Source organism: Hipposideros armiger, unplaced genomic scaffold, assembly GCF_001890085.2.
Source record: "Hipposideros armiger isolate ML-2016 unplaced genomic scaffold, ASM189008v1 scaffold_17, whole genome shotgun sequence".
Classification (NCBI taxonomy): Eukaryota; Metazoa; Chordata; class Mammalia; order Chiroptera; family Hipposideridae; genus Hipposideros; species Hipposideros armiger.
The window spans coordinates 1,242,653-1,251,523 of NW_017731367.1; the positions used below are offsets into that span (position 1 = coordinate 1,242,653).

At 38.9% G+C, this 8,871-nt stretch overlaps 1 protein-coding gene across 7 annotated transcripts in view; it reads left to right on the forward strand.

The window, feature by feature from the left end:
• The window catches only part of DIS3L2 (DIS3 like 3'-5' exoribonuclease 2), a 327,384-nt gene that overhangs the window by 27,006 nt on the left and 291,507 nt on the right, over window positions 1–8,871 (forward strand). Inside the window, exon 1 of one of the 7 annotated variants that reach the window (XM_019628933.1) lies at window positions 2,278–2,307. The exons of the other annotated variants lie outside the window; for them this stretch is intronic. The gene's annotated coding sequence lies outside the window, so the exon portion shown is untranslated. Of the gene's footprint in view, window positions 1–2,277; window positions 2,308–8,871 lie in introns of those variants that run through there. 7 annotated transcript variants of the gene reach the window in all.

The window sequence follows — 8,871 nt, forward strand, 5'->3', positions numbered from 1 at the left end:
CTACGCCGTCGCCAGCGACTCACGGCAGCCCAGCTCCAGGTTGAACAGTTGTTCAGCATCTTAGCTGTAGAGGGCAGTGTCACTCGCCCTCATATGTGGGATCCGAACCGGGGCCCTCTGGCATCCCAAGCGAGTTCTTAACCATCGCGCCACTCGGCCGGCCCTATTTTTTTGCCTTTTGATGTCCAGTTGTTCCAGCACCATTTGTTGAAAAGGCTGTTTTCTCTCCCTTGAATTGCTTTTTGCACCGCTGTCAAAAATCAGCTGCACATATTCGTATGGTCTATTCCTGGGGTCTCTGTGTTGTTCCATGGGCTTATGTGTCTGTCGTGCTGAAAATACCATGCTGTCTTGATTTCTATTGATAAATAGCTTAAAACCGGATAGTATGCTTCCTCCAACTGTATTGTTTTTTTTCATTATTTTTAGTTATTCTAGTTCCTTAGCATTTCCATATAAATTTTAAGATAAGCTTGTCTATATCTACAAGAAATCTGAGAATTCTGATAGGAATTGTACTGAATTTAAAGATCAGTTCAGGGAGAACTGACATCTTTACTTAACGTCATAGTCTACTATTGGGTTGTCCGAAAAGTCATGACACATTTTTGCAATGAAAAACAGAAAAAATACATCCTGACTTTTCCAACAACCCAATAGTATTGATATCTTACCATGTTAGGTGATATGTAGGAACCTTACCACCATTTATACTCCCTACTTTATAATTAGTTGTCTTAAATAGCTCCTTTACATACATCGAGAACCATATCAGACAATATTATGCTTTTGCTTTTAGCCATCTAACATAACTTTAAGAACTCAAGAAGAAAGGTAGTCTAGTACCTTTACCTATAAAGTTACCCACTAACATTTGTTACTTTTTACTTCTAAAAGTTCTGTTTAATTCTTTAAAAATTTGTCTTTTAGTAAGTTTCTTTCACTTTTCTTTTTCGTTATACACATTATAGTTTTAAAATATGGTGTATTTATCTTTTTTTGACCTCAAACTATTTTGCACCACATTTTGCTGTTGTTTTTTTGTGCCTCTCAGTCATGATGGCGCTCTTCTTCAGGCTGTCTTCCTCATGTGTCTGTAAGCATTTCTCAGGCCTTTGACTGTGGGAACGTTCTGAATTGGATTGCTTTGAGAGGAGTTTCTGATTCAGCCAGCACCCTGGGACACCACCGACCTTTGCTCACTTTAAGTCAGTGTGCGTGCTGGGGGTTAGAGTGACTATACTGTGAGTGCGAGTCCCTGGCTATGAATCTTCAGGGGAAACTCCTGTGCCCTCAGCTGGAGCCCGACTCAAAACAGACCCATTGCTTGGTTGTTTTCTTCACCAGTTGGTGCATTTTTTTCTAGCCCACCTTTTCACTGAGTTGATTGCCCTTTATGGGTCTTGATTTTTTGTAGGGGGTAACTTGTACCTCCCTACGTTTCATATGGTCAGAGCCTGATTCCCTGTCCCTCCTGCAGCTTTAGACGACAAGTCTAAAGAGCACTGCCACCGAGATGTGCTCTGGGGTCTGTACCTCAGCTTCTACAGTGTTGTTTCTGGCTCTCACTTGGTTTTTAGCTTCCGGGGATTTTCTTTCCTTTCTTGAGAGCTCAATTGTGCTCTCAAGAAGTTGGTAATATTTTGTTCAGCAGTTGTAGTAATTTGGAATCACAAGATTTTTCAGAATATGGACTCCACTGTATTATCAGAAATAGAAATTTCAGACACACCATTCGACTGTAGATCACCGATTGTTGGGTTAGAGACCCACTCCTGGCTCCTTCAGAACTGGTCACAGAGTCTCAAGAGGGGCTGTGGAGGTGACACTTGTCCTTAAAAGGAAGGAGTACAGGCATCTTTTGCACTGCTGCCATGTCAGCCAAGGAAATAGAGAGGCTCAAGGAGAGGGGGATGTTTAGCTGTGTCAAAGGCTACAGCAAGGTCTGAAGCGTGACAGTGGGCTTTCACCATCAGGAGATCTTTGCCAAAGAAGCGTCTGTGGAATGGAGAGGGAAGAAGCCTGTTGGGTTTTTTAATTTCTGGGAAGATGGTCTTTAGTCCAGGCAATTTCCACTTTTCTCAGAAAGCGTGACTTGTTTATCAATAGATGGCTGTTTATATTCTCTTACTTTAACTTTCTCTGGGTTACAACCCTGCCTTTGGTAGATGAGCTCTGTCTGTCATAGAAGCTGGACTCAGTCGTAGAGTGTAGGACCCATCCAGTATGTACCTGTTCTCATTTATATATCCTCAGATGAGGTCAGAAGACAGACTGGAGTGCTAAGAGCTGAGCTGGAGTATCAAAGTAAGAGAAAGACTGTATGAGTTATTGCCAGTTCTAACATGAAGTTTCTATTATTTGGGATTTCTAAAAATTATGAAAAATTTCAAACATACAAAACCTATAGAGAGTCATTCATCACCTCCCATTTACCCATTTCCCAAATTCAAGAATTTTTGTACATTTGCCTCATTCGTCCTTTTTTTATTTCTTTCCTTTGCTGAAATATTTTAAAGAAATCCCTGACATCATTTGTTGTACTATCGCATACACATATACATGCTATTCAATATGGAAATTGATATACACAGCCATAATGTCATTATCATACTTGCTACAGAATTAATAGTTCTTTGGTGTCATCTACTATACTGAGAGTATGAATGAGGCCTTTTTATTTCTTTTGAACTTCTTTGAACATGCTGAGATTGTTTCTCCATTGTTGTTTTGTGCCCTTGTCATGCCTCTGCCAATCAGGCTCTCCACATGGTGGACTTCTCAACATTTGGGTATTGGCTCCAGTATTGTTTCCTCAGTAGAGGTTTTCTTCTAATCACCAATGATAAAGGAACGTTCTTCTTTCCACATCCCGTTTGTCACTATCTCATCAGTCTGTCCTCACTGCCTGGTTGTCTGTTTACTTGTCCTCTCCGCCCCCTAGATTGTAAGCACCATGAGAGTAAGGGACCTTGTAGGTCACGTCATGTTCATTGCTCTGTGCCCAGGACCTAGCATACAGTAATGAAGCACATGTTTAGAAACAAGTCAGCTATTAGAGGGATTAATAAGAAAAGATTCCAAAATTTTCTTAATATTTTATAACCATTATCTCTTTCTACGACTGATTCCTATTCCAGAACTTTTCTTTTCTCAAGAGCTTTCACCAACAGCTGTGTTTGCAGAAAGTGCTGGGTTGTTGTTCCTTTCAGGACATTTAATCTCTTAAATCCTCAAAATATTTTGTAAAATGTGAGTAAAGTCACTTCTGACCTGTTGAGAGGCAGTGTTTTTACTGACATAACTCTCATTTGAGATCACTTTATTTGAGTTTGCAGCTAATAAATCTGTTTTGGCCCACATAAAACAGGATGAAATGATTTTGTAGCCCACATATTCTTGAACTGGTTATTTGAGCTTCTTTTATTTAGTACATCATTTGTATCCCATGTTAGGGGATGTTTCTAATTGTTCTATTGTCAGTTGCTGGGAATGTTCTTGAGCATGAGAAAGAGATGTAACTCAATAAACACAGATGACTTTATAATTAAAGACTTGGATTCTTTTTGGGAACGTATGATTTCAGACCTGCATTCAGAAAAGATGCAGGAATGGTATGAAGAATTAATCTATACTCTTCACCAGACTCCCCGGCATTATTAACCTTTTACCACATTTACTTTACTATCCCTCCCCACTTGACCTTTTTTTTGTTTGTTTGTTTTTTTAACTGAGAGTGAGTTGCAGGCACTCAACACAAAGCCATTCTCTTTTATAACCACTGTGCAAGGATTGAAATCAGGAAATTAACCTGATGTAATGCCATTGATGTAATCTATAAATCTTATTCAAATGGCTTCAAGTTTCCCATTTGCTGTTCCAGGGAAAGAAACTCCCGGATCATAAGTCGTATAGAGCTGTCTTTAGTCTCCTTTGATCTGGAACAGTTTTACTTTTCAAAATTTAACATTTTTGAAATTTATAGGTCAGTTATTTTGTCGCAAGTCCCTTGGTTTGGGTCTAATTCATGTTTCGCAAGTGACCTGTTTTTCATACGGTATCAGGAGGCCTGTGTGTTGACTTGTCCCGTGACAGGTGTGTACTTTGATCATGTGGTTACTGTGGTCTGCCACATTGCTCCTCTGTCAAGATGTGCTTTTCCTCTTTGTGATGAATAAGAATCTTTGAGGATATTTTGAGACTGTTTAATATTCTGTGACTCCTCCACACTTTTACCCGCTAGTTTTAGCATTCATTAATGCATCTGAATTATAATGCCAATGATGATTGTCAGTGGTAATTTTCTAATTCCATCATGTTTTTCTACATTTTTTAGTTGAGATTCTGCTATAAGGAAGAGCTTCCCCCTTTCATTTATTTATTTGTTTTTATCAGTATGTACTCATGGATTCTTACTGTATTTAATGGGTTATATATAAACTGTCACTTTAAAAAATTAATACGTAAATTGTCATATATTTGGCCAGTAGGAGCCTTTTCAACTGGGTCCTGTGAACTTCTGACATGTCCCCATCATTTTTTGAGTGTTTCCTTACTTTCTGGAACAACAAGATATTCTAGGCCAGGGCTTGGCAAACTTTTTCTTTAAGTGGCCAGATAGTAAATATTTTTGGCTGTGTGGGCCATACAGTCTGTTGCAACTACTTAACTCCACCCTTGCAGCAGGAAAGCAGCCATAGACAATTTGTAAATGAATGAGCATGGCTGTATTCCAATAAAACTTTATTTACAAAGACTGGAGGCTGGCTGGATTTGGCCTGTGGGCTGTAGTGTGCCAACCCTGTTCTGGGCTCATATTGTACTTTCCTTAAGCTGGTCTCAGAATTGGCCATTTTTCTAAGGAGCCCTGGTTCCTTTAGCAGTGAATGGTATTTAGAAACTGAGATCTGGATACTAGATATGTTTATTGCTACTGGGATATCATTTATTCTAGGCCCTCTTAGAACACAGAGCTAGATAATATAAGAATCTCTTCATACATACTTGTATACGTGTGTGTATAGACACATCCATATTTCTGTAGCTATCTATCTCCATATATTATAAACCACTGAGTAATAGTGACATCTCCAATTCTATTTCAGTCCCACAGGGTTTATTCTAGCCTTTCCACTTTCTGTGTTTGTAATTTCTCTCTCCAACATTGACAAACCTCTCTTATTATCCATAGTATATTTATTTGTTGCATCCTAGACTATACAGAAAGTAGTTTTAGAATTGCTAGCCTATAACTCTTTGAAAAACTAATCTATTAAATTGAGTTTAATTTTTAATTTACAATTCTTTTTGTCTTTCACTTTAGGATTTAAATACTGTGCTCAAATGAACTAACTTGGGTTAGTTCTTCCACCATCCCTTTAGTATGTTGTGTTTTCTATTTTAAATATAGTTAGAATCGTTTGTCTTTATTTGCCTTGTATTTTAGCCTATTTCCTCCATTCTTATTTCATTTTATGTTGATTTTTTTTGAGTATGTGAAACATGAATGTAGCTTCAAAAGTCAGAACATACAAAAAGACATATGCAGTGAAGTTACTCCACATCCATTTCTTTTACCCAGTTCTCACCTGCTTCCGTTTCAGCCTGTTCTCACTTAGTCCTGGGAGGCAGCCATTCTCACTAGGTCTCATTTACTGTTCTGTGTGTCTTTTTGCACAAAGGAGCCTGCATGTGTGTAGTTCTTGTTTTTTTTCTTTGCTGCATGAAAGAAAGCATACATACTATAGATAATCTGGCCTGTAATCAATTCACAAGCTCAGGAGTTGATCAAAGTAGGATACTTTTGTGTGACAAAATGAGTGGCCTCAGTTGAAGTTACTGGAGGGGAACTGCATCTGATTATGGTCAAGTTGAGACAAGAACAAGAAGCAGGCTTCTTGCTTAGGCATTCTGCCTTGGGTTAAAAAGACAATAATACTTTAGTGGCAGACATCATGGTGATGTCAGTCTGTCTCTTGCTACTACTCTAGACTGTTATCCTCCAATCTGTGGTTGCCCTCTATTCCTGATGCACAGTTGCTATCCTGGGGTCTCTTTTCTCTTTTGCCTTGGAAAATTACCTTTGTATTTCTTTTGTACCTCATGTCATCCTCTTTCTTAATTTACTTTGTCATTTTGGTGGAGCACATCCTTTAGTAGCTTTGTAAGAATGAATACATGAAATATTTTTAGAAATGCACTTCTATGAATGTCTTTTTTCTACCTTCATAGTTGATTGTCAATTTGAATGCATATAGATTTCAGGTTAGAAATAATTTTCCTTCATTTTTTCACTACTTTATTGAGGTATAATTTACATCATTAAATATTTCCAACAAATGCTTAACATTTGTTCTTAAAGATCCAGTTTTTGCTCTAATATTAGTATTCCCTTTCAGCCTGAAGACCTTCCTTTGGCAGTTTTTTTGTAGTGCAGTTGTGCTGGTGATGGATTTTCTTGGTTCTCCTGTATCTGAATAATGTTTTTATTCCTGAAGGATATTTTTGCTGGATATAGAATTCAGGGTTGCCTTTAAAGATGTTGCTCCACTCTCTTCTGGCTGCTATGAAAGAAGATGATAAAAAAAGATGTTGTTCCACAGTCTTCTGGGTGCCTTGAAAGAAGAATGAAGAATGAAGAAATCTGTTGTCATTCAAAATGTCCCCCTCTATGTAGTATTTTTTTTCTGTGGCTGGTTTAGATTTGTCTGTATCTTTGGTTTTCAGCAGTTTGATTATGATGAGTCTAGATGTAGTTTTAAAAAATATTTTCCTCTTTGGGGTCCACTGAACTTCTTGAATTTATATATTTATGTCTTTCACCAAACCTGGGATTTTTTTGGTCAATTCTACTTTTTTTTTCTTTTAACTCATTCTATATTTTCTGGGATTCCAGTTACTCATGTATTTCATCTTTTAATATTGTCCCTTAATAACCATAAGGCTCTGTTCATCGTTTTTTTTTTTAAAGATTTTTATTGGGGAATTGGGAGATGGGAACAGCGCTGGGGAATTGGGGAAGGGGAACAGACAAGTTGCTGTCCTTTTGTTCTTCAGTCTAGTTGTGGAGGACGTTGCTTCACTGGCCCAAGTTGGCACCGTCATTGCGCTCTTCCCGGGCGAGGCAGATCAGTCGCCGGCTTCTGGACGGCCACTCACTGTGGCTGCTGGCCGCTCACGCTGGCTGCTGGCTACACACGGTAGCTCATGGCAATCCACTGCAGCAGGGGCTGCAGCCTACGCTGTCCCCGGCGACTCACAGCAGCCCAGCTCCAGGTTGAGCTGTTGTTCAGCATCTTAGCTGTAGAGGGCAGTGTCACTGGCCCTCATATGTGGGATCCGAACCGGTGCCCTCTGGCGTCCCAAGCCAGCTCTTAACCAACGCGCCACTCGGCCGGCCCTGTTCATCTTTTTGTTCAATCTTTTTTCTCTGTTTTTCAGATTGTGTAATTTGTATTGATAAAGCTCACTGACTCTTTATTCTTTTTTCTCTCTTTTGCTGTTAAGCTCATCCACTGAATTTTTCATTCCGGATGTTTTATTTTTCAGTTTTAAAATTTCCATTTTTAAAGTAAGTTTGCTTCTTTGTTGAGATTGCCTATCTTTTTAGTCATTCAAGTGTCTTTTCCTTTACCTCAATGAGCATAGTTATAATAGCTGGTTTAAAGTCCTTGTCTGATAATTCTAACCTCTGAGGCACTTTATGGTTGGCATGTGTTACTCTTTTTCACTTTAGAATTGGGCAAATTTTCTGGGTTCTTTGTATGTCAAATAATTTTGAATTGTGTCTGGGATATAGTTAATAGTGTCTTGCAAAGACTATGAATTCTGTTGAATTCAGCTGAAGAATGTTGATGTTTTTTATTTCATGAGCAATTAGCCTTGGACCACCTTAGGTTCAGATTATAAGTCTTGTCTCCTGTAGGTTCAAATCTCAGTTCAATTTTTTAAGCCTTTATGATGTTGCATTGAGTTTGTCCTATACATCTGTACTGTTAACGGGTCAGCCTGAGACTTGTACAGTGTTCATTAAGAGTTAGAGACATGCCTTCTTCAGCTTGCTCCTCTTCTAGATTGCACTGGAAGCCAGCTGTGGTTGCCCAGGCTCCGTTTCCTGTCTTCTGGCCAGGCAGCCCGTAGGATAAATCTTGACGTTTTAGCGGCTTGTACTGCCCAACTTCTGTGACTATGGCCTGCTTGGGGCAAAGCTGCTCCCCTCACCCTGCCAACCAACCAACCAACCAACCAACCAACCAACCGACAAACAAACAAACATACGTACATGAAACTCACCCCAGTGCCAGTCACGTCTTAAAATTTCTACCTGTTTTGTTTACTCATGCGAATCTTCAAGTAGTTATTTTTGAAGTTTTTTCCTCCAGAGTTTATAGTTGTTAACACAGTATGTTCTTAAGTTGTTTTTCAGGCTTTGATGCCAAGACTGGGCTCTCCTAACTTATTACATTCATCAGGAATTCAACTGGTGTAATATTGAATAAACCTTTAGTAAGAAAAATAGGTTTATTCGTCAGTGTTCTCTAGAGAAAGAGAGCCAGTAGGATCTAGATATAGGAAGATATTTATTAGAAGGATTGGCTTAGGCCAGCGGTTCTCAACCTTTCACAGGGGTCGCCTAAGACCATCGGAAAACATATTTTTATTTATTTATTTATTTTTTTACTTTTATTAACATTTATTAGATGTTGAATTTACTCCCGGGCCATAAGTTTTTGTTTCTTCAGTTTCTTCTGGGAGATCTTTTTCTTCTGTGCAACCTCCTCTTCTGGTTTAGGAACAATTTGTTCCTTTTCAGTTAGGATCATCTCAATGTGGCAGGGAGAGCTCATGTAGGGGTTGATCCGTCCGTGAGCT